The sequence below is a fragment of the Engraulis encrasicolus genome, chromosome 13, assembly GCF_034702125.1.
Source record: "Engraulis encrasicolus isolate BLACKSEA-1 chromosome 13, IST_EnEncr_1.0, whole genome shotgun sequence".
NCBI lineage: Eukaryota > Metazoa > Chordata > Actinopteri > Clupeiformes > Engraulidae > Engraulis > Engraulis encrasicolus.
The window spans coordinates 2,092,793-2,100,292 of NC_085869.1; the positions used below are offsets into that span (position 1 = coordinate 2,092,793).

The 7,500-nt window shown below is 40.2% G+C and overlaps 1 long non-coding RNA gene across 1 annotated transcript; it reads left to right on the plus strand.

Annotated features, from left to right (window-relative positions):
- Positions 1 to 3,430: 3,430 nt before the first annotated feature.
- LOC134461489 (uncharacterized) lies at positions 3,431 to 6,411 on the plus strand. The gene is made up of 4 exons (XR_010037290.1): positions 3,431 to 3,567; positions 5,078 to 5,208; positions 6,114 to 6,194; positions 6,309 to 6,411. It is a non-coding gene; the product is annotated as an uncharacterized LOC134461489 (long non-coding RNA).
- Positions 6,412 to 7,500: the final 1,089 nt, after the last annotated feature.

Genomic DNA, 7,500 nt, shown 5'->3' on the forward strand with positions numbered 1-7,500 from the left:
TGGATCAGTTGTAGACCTAGTTGATAAGTTGTTCAGAGCTTACCTGTAAATATAGTTATTACATGTCCGGGTTAATATTCCAACATGAGCAGAAGCTCTGTGGTTTTCCCTTTTTTATTTTAAAAAGAGATACACTGTAATTGGCTTGGTATTCAGGTATATATTTTTTCATTTTCTCTGCTCAAAGCAATGTGCCCAAGCCAAAATGAGTTCTCACTGCTTTCTGTATGTTTTCCAGTATAGGCTATTTCAAAAGTAATATGCACAGCCAGGGCTGCTGCTAAGGTTTTGGGGGCCTAGGCATAACTGGTCAGGAGTCCCCCTCATAAGTAAATACTACTACTACTACTGCTGCTACTACCAATAATGATGCTAATTCCTGTATTGACAATTACAGTATGCCTGAAAAATGATAATTAACCCTCTACTGCATGAATTATCATTTTTACAGTGTAAAAAATGTTTCAGTGCTTTTTTAGTGTTAAAATGACTTAAATAATAGATTTCCCAAAAAAAATATATATTTTTTTTTTTTTATTAAGATTTTAGCTAATGGTTGCCATATGGCAACTTCATGCAGTCGTGGAATCTTGTGTAAAATCAGGTTTTTCCTTAAAAAGAGAATTTTCCCTTCATAAATCTTCAATATATTACTCTCTGAATGTTAAAACTCATTAAATGACATAAATAAAAATATATATTTTTAGTATTTAGTGAAAATATTTTTGGTAAAATAGCAAAATATGGTCTACAAGACGGCCCATAGACATGTACACACATTTACATAAAAGCTTCCGAAAAGGTTGTTTACACTTATTTGCAAACATTTACAATGCATTTTCACACTAAGCATGTCTAAAATTACAAATGTAAGTACAAATGATTTATCTGGCACAAAAATTATAAGAAATATCTGTAAAAATATCCTCATACTAATCTAATTCTAAGGCATTCCAATGGGGTTGATTGGGGTGAATGGCCAACAATGTTGTTCCATAACTGCATGAAGTTGCCATATGGCAACCATAACATTTTACCATTTTCCAAAAAAACCTTTGCATCCAGTTGTTTTAATGATGAAAAATAAGAGTTTACATATTCCAGATAGTGTATGTATTTTTTTTACAACAATATTTTGGGCTGAAATGTTAGTAATACCTTGGTTTATGGAGGCCTCGAGCAATGACCTCCACACACCAAAGTAGGTGATGAAAAAGGGCTTCCTGTGTTTAGTTCTTAATCATGTGACCTGAAAAGTTGTTTTGGTTTCAAAGTAAAAGGCTGTCTTATCACTAATAAGTATAAATAAACAGGTTATAGTGCACCCTCTATTAGAAAAACTGGAAAAAGTTACGTTTGCCATATGGCAACCCCATGCAGTAGAGCATGCTTGTCCAAACTAAGGCCCGCGGGCCAACTCCGGCCCGCGAGCCCGTTTTTATTGGCCCGCAGCAGATTTTTTAAATGTGATTGAACATGGCCCGCACATTACATTTGACCTACATTGTAACTCTGTTGCAATTCTGAGTTTGAACACCAAGTGGCGCCACCCGCTAAAACTTCTCCATTTCCAACTGGCTAGTTGTTTCTTGTTTGTTACGGTAGTAGTCCTATCAGAGAAACAAGGGGGAAATGATGGTTGCTAATAAGTTGCTGCATCCAAAGGAAATATTTTGGCTTGACCACAAATGAGCAATGCCTTCTAACAAACACAGATGAACTAGTTTGAAAAATCCTATGCATGGGAACCCAGACCTGTTCACGCTGATGACAGGATGACAGGCTGGGAACTAAAGTATGATGCTAATATATTTTTCAAGTTTCAATTGGGCCGGGGTAGTTTGGGTACTTTTTCATCACCTTGTTAAAAATAAGATGTAATCGGCGGTTTGGTAGTAATGATATTATGTCATTGTTATGTTAGCGCCGTCCGTCACCAAATAATAGGAGACAGTTACGGCAACAGCTGCTTATAAACACTCCAAACTTAATTAGCGGTTAGCGTTAGCGATTGCTCAGCACTTTTATTTGTAACTTTAACCCACAGTTGGAATAGTATCATGCTGTACTGTAAGCACATTTCGCACAAGTGACATTATTTTTTGATTGCTTTGTGAATCCATCCTGTAAAATTGCCTCTTTGGCTGTAGCAAGTTAGCTAAACATGCTAGGTTACGACAGAACTAGCTCATTTAAACTGAGGGAGGCACAGAGAGAAGAGCTGCCTTTTTGTTTTCATCCCTGCCTGCGTGCGTCTGAGAGAGAGGCACTTGATCTGATTGGATCAGCGCGAGTTTCACATTAACCCATGAAGTGCCGGGGAACAGCAAGTAGTGGCTATAATAAGAATTAAATACAAATAAAACAGCATATAAACATGCATTGATTGATTGTAGGCAATAATAAAATATCAATTTAATAATAATTAATAACAATTAATAATAAGCTTAATTGTTAACCGTGTACATGTGGATAATTCATACACTGACACAATAATATTGATGCAATTTTTTGTTACCTTTTCTTACATTGCCTCTTGAAAATATTGGAAATAGCCTAAATCATGGGCTACCACACAGCTTTTGTCTCCCTTGTGTATTTGGTACCTTACCGGTCATCACACAATAGGCTATGTCACCGCTAAAGTGCGGCCCGGCCCCTTGTTCATTTTCCTGTATTCGGCCCTCACTAAAAAAAGTTTGGACACCCCTGCAGTAGAGGGTTAACAAATATATGTCTTGAAATGTAATTAAATATTTTTTCACGATGTTTTTTAGTCAGTCTCAATTTAGGAGGCCACAATTTTGGGGGAAAAGTGGTTGAGACTCTGCTTATGCCTAACGGCAGCCTTGTGCACAGCCAGGGGGGGGTGCTAAAAGTGCCCGCACCAACTTTGGTGTTGTATAATTCCTTAACACCTTAAGCTATGACTACGAAACTTGGTGACTTTTCCTAAAATTGTGTTGGCTACAGTTTAGTAGGCTACCAAAAGATTATGTTTATCATTTTTGCCGTTGCCATGGCAAAGGTTTTCTGACAGGTATGTCTGACCAAAAATCACAGATCTAAGTCTCATTATTGTTCCTTTTTCATATTTTTTTGTTCTTTCCATTAGCATCACACAGCTTTGTGAGCATTAAAGTGCCCATGGCATGAAATTTTGACCTTATGATGTTTTGGGGCCTTAAAATGAGTTACTCTGACCTCCTGAAGCCATCCCAGTGGTTTGCAATGTGTTACTGTGTACACAGAGCTGTGCTGGAGGTTCCTCCCAGTTTGTAAACAAACTCTGACACAGCATCCAATTGACGCAAAGCTCGTGTGTGCCCGAGATGACGTCATGCCCTCGTTCGCTCTCAACTCGTCCACGCCCTCTCTCCACCCACTAGCCCGCCCATTCATTTCAAAACTCTATAAATACCAGCAGAACACCACATATGTACTGGTTCAATGTCTGAGGGAACATTTTCCGGACAAATGCTTTCACAATCTGGGACAATACAGAGCAAGTTATGGCTAACACCTGACGCTGAAGTCTGGATCAATACCACCAAGCCTCCTGAACAAGTAAGTCATGAAAAGCTTCCAGTCTGTATTACAGTGTCATGGCTAACTAACCTGCAGTATTAGCTGTGGAGTGGGGAAAACCATACATTAGCCATGAAAGCTACACTGTACCAAAAGCAAAGCCATACTCTGTCTTAGGTTTTCTTGGGAAATCGACTGTAAAATATAACCATGGTCTTTTGAACTTACATATACATCAAGCATGAGCACAATTTACTAAATGGTTTCGATGGAAATGAAACCTTGACGACCGGGCGAGCGGCTATGTTAGCCCACCTGCAGTCAAATAACACAGGCATCCAGCTAGCTAGCTAACAAGGAATGTGATGTTGACAATTATTCTATTACACGCCAATTTAACAAGACCAAATTGCTCAACATTTCGTTGGTTGACCAAGGAGGGTCCTGTGGTTGAAAACAGGGCATTTTAAACGTTGTTGGTGAAAACACGATTTATTAGGAAACCCTTTTTGTTGGCTGTGGTGGTGCGGTACATATTCATTTCGATTCCCAGACTGTCGCTCCCAACCCCAATCGCTCCCCGGTCGGCACGCTCCCACTAGCCAGACTATCGAGCCCACCGCCATATAACGGAGCTAGTTATCTTTTTGATGTTAGTTTTTTTTCGTTTATAACCCTAAACTTAACCCTACACCTAACCCTAACTCTAAACCTAATCCTAAATTGCTTGTATGTGGCAGTGATAATACGTGAAATATAATCGGGTGGGATCGAACGTCTGGGAGTGATAAAACCACCTGGGGCTACACGTCCCGGAGTGATCTCCGTTGGGAGTGTCCATCTGCCACCGTTCATTTTCATGGAGACTGGTTGTTCGTAGTTTCACCTAGGGATGTTATAACTTGAGCTAACAGGTGTTCGAACTAACCGTATGTTTGGAAAGCCCAGTTGTGACTACACACCAAACTCATAACATAGCATATTGACCAGGCAAGCCTTTGATTCGATTTGGTCACCTAACTATACCTAGTGTAGAGCGACTGGCCACTGCATTGAAACGTAGGCTTCAATGGGTTCAAAGGGTTCTATTACGGTAATTACTCAGTGTGCGTGGCTGCACGAACTCAGCTGACACATCCAACACAGACTTCAAGCAGTTGATACAGGCTGCTATTTAGTGGTTGTGACGGCATTTGATTGCGTTTTTGTTTTCATCATATAACAAATTTGGCGTAACCTCTGGTAGGTACACAGAATACAGCAGTCGGATCACTTGTCTAATAAGCTTACGTTGCTCCAGTGCAGGCAGCTGTGGAGTTACGTGCGAGTAGCTATGCAACCTGCTCCCACTGTCTGTCATTTTTTCATTCCTATCCGTGAATAGCTTGGAAAGCCAGATGCAGTCGAATATTGGGTTTATGTTTCCTTGACATTTATGTCTCTGTTCTGACTCGGACAATTTTCTTGTATAGAATTTGAGAGGCTTATTGTGGATCATGGAAAGTTATATTCTGTATTTTTTCCTAATGGCCGCAATTCTCATCTTCAGAAGTTCCTGTTACAGACGGTCATGATGAGTAGAAGAAGGCAACATGATGAAGCAAAACTCCATCACCACTACGTTGGAGTCTTCCCATTCAGTCATCATCCAATTTGCTCCAAAGAATCACATACAAGCAGGTATCTGTAATTTGAGTGCTCTGGATCTTCACCTTTTTCCTTGGTGCTCATCAGTGTAGGGGCTCTCAAACTTGGTCCAGGTAGACAGATGCAGAGGCACTAAAGGTTGCAATTTATACGCCCTGAAGGCCATAAGGGCCGAAACGCGTAAGCATTGTAGCCAAATAAAAAAGTAAAAAAAAATGCAACCTTGAGTGCCTCAGCATCTGTCTAACTGGAACAAGTTGCTGCAAAGAATGTTGTCTTTCCTTATATGCTGTGTAGGTGAGAAGATGGATCTTGTTGTTCTAGCGCCTGATTTTTTGTTTTTCTTTTTTATAGCAGGATTACACTAAATGGCAAAACGTGTAGGCCTACCTTGTTTCCTTTCCACTATCCAAACTCCCATCCTCCTTTGTGCTTGTGACCTTGTAAAATATGATGTGGTATGCTGATAGATGGGCAATTAAACAACTCACAAAATATCAATTCAAATGTCATTTTCTGATTAGTTGTTGTGCATAGCAGGGAAACTTATTTTCTCCATGGATGCTAGGTAGGTTGTTGGGCCACAAGCCCAAGTAGAAGACATGAGTTTGGATAATGGAGTGGATACCTTGACTATGCCCCCTGAAAACACTCTTCTGTTGAGATGTCTATATTTGCTTTACAAGGCAATGTCACACACACACACACACACACACGGTTTCAGGTGATACTTGACTTGATGTAATTATTATAACTATACAATACAATTCATGGCATTAGTATGAAATGGCTCTTGCAGTGTTTTAGGAAGGAACCCTTCATATCCTTTCCAATGACAATAACGAGGTTTGTCTTTGAAACTGGCTAACCCTCACCATCTTGACCAACTGAAAAATAAGAGGGACACTCTGTTCACACATTGTCTTTTGTACTTGCAGACGCTTCTTACAGATGGCTGTCCTCTAGAATGAAAATGCACACCAACCACCGACAAACATCAAAAGCTAATCCAACCTTTGGTAAGATTTGAAAAGAATTCAGTTAAACTAATTCTGACATAACATTTTAATAGTGTTACTTCAATAATTCCAAAATGACATAGCATTCTGAACAATATTTTGCTTGTCCTGTAGGCTTTGTGTGGAAAGGTCTTCGGAAACCCTGTGACTGATGCAATGTTGGTGCCCTAGAAGACAAGTCAGCACAGTTCAGACGAGCCAGCCAGAGGAGGTCACCGCCAGCCTTGTATCGAGGTTCCAGCGTCTTCATCGGGGAACTCGGCATGGATATGCAAGACGACACTCGAATCACTGATGGACAAATGCCTGAAACGGCTGGAAAAATAGAAAAGATGGTTACAGAGACTGTTATTGCTGTTCTTCTTTCAGTACAATATTTGCCTTCCATAAAATATTCACATGTTCCAATTTAATATTCTTGATGCTGTTGTAAATAAAATTTGCACACTGTCTTCACACTGTCTGCATAATTGAATTGGCCGCTTATGGTGATCTTGAACTCTGTACAAAAAGTTCCAGCATGCGTTGTGGCTCTCCTGCCTTCTCTCCAAGTTATAGTAATCTGATAAAGGTAAGACATGGCGCAAGTTTGCTCTTATATGCACAGATGGTGTCAAATGAAAGTAATGCGACCTGAGCTAGGCAGCATAATGTTATCTCTTTCTGTGGGCATTGTCTCAGTTTCCACACTAGCATCTAACCTTATTACAAAAAAAGCAGTTTTCTGACACTGATAGCCAGGTTACTCTCAGGTAAACATGAGATGATGCAATTTTCACAATGGAAACTTAACTGGCAACTATGGATAAATATGATGTCAACAGAGCATGGACTATTTCACCATTGTATACAACAGTGTTTCCCAACCAGGGGTACGTGGAAAATGTGATACTAACAAATGTATGGAGTGCACTCACATTGGTATAGAGGATCATATAGAGCAGGGATGGGCAACTGGAGGACCAGGGGCCACATGCGGCCCGCCTCCTTACTAAGTGCGGCCCATAGATAAGCCATACTTATAAATTATAATGAACAATCTGTTAAAATTACACTGTTGGCTGACAGAGAACACTCATTGCTTCCAAACTTTTTCGGCGGCCACTGAGCAACCAACTGCACCTTGAATCTGCAAGCTGCAGTCAGATCCGCAGTCATCTGGCCCTCCAATGTTCACAATGAAAAAAATGTGGCCCTCCTTCATGAGAGTTGCCCACCCCTGATATAGAGCATGAAGGAGGGGGTACTCATGATATGACTAAATTAATTAGGGGGTACACAGGGCAAAAAAGGTTGGGGATCACTG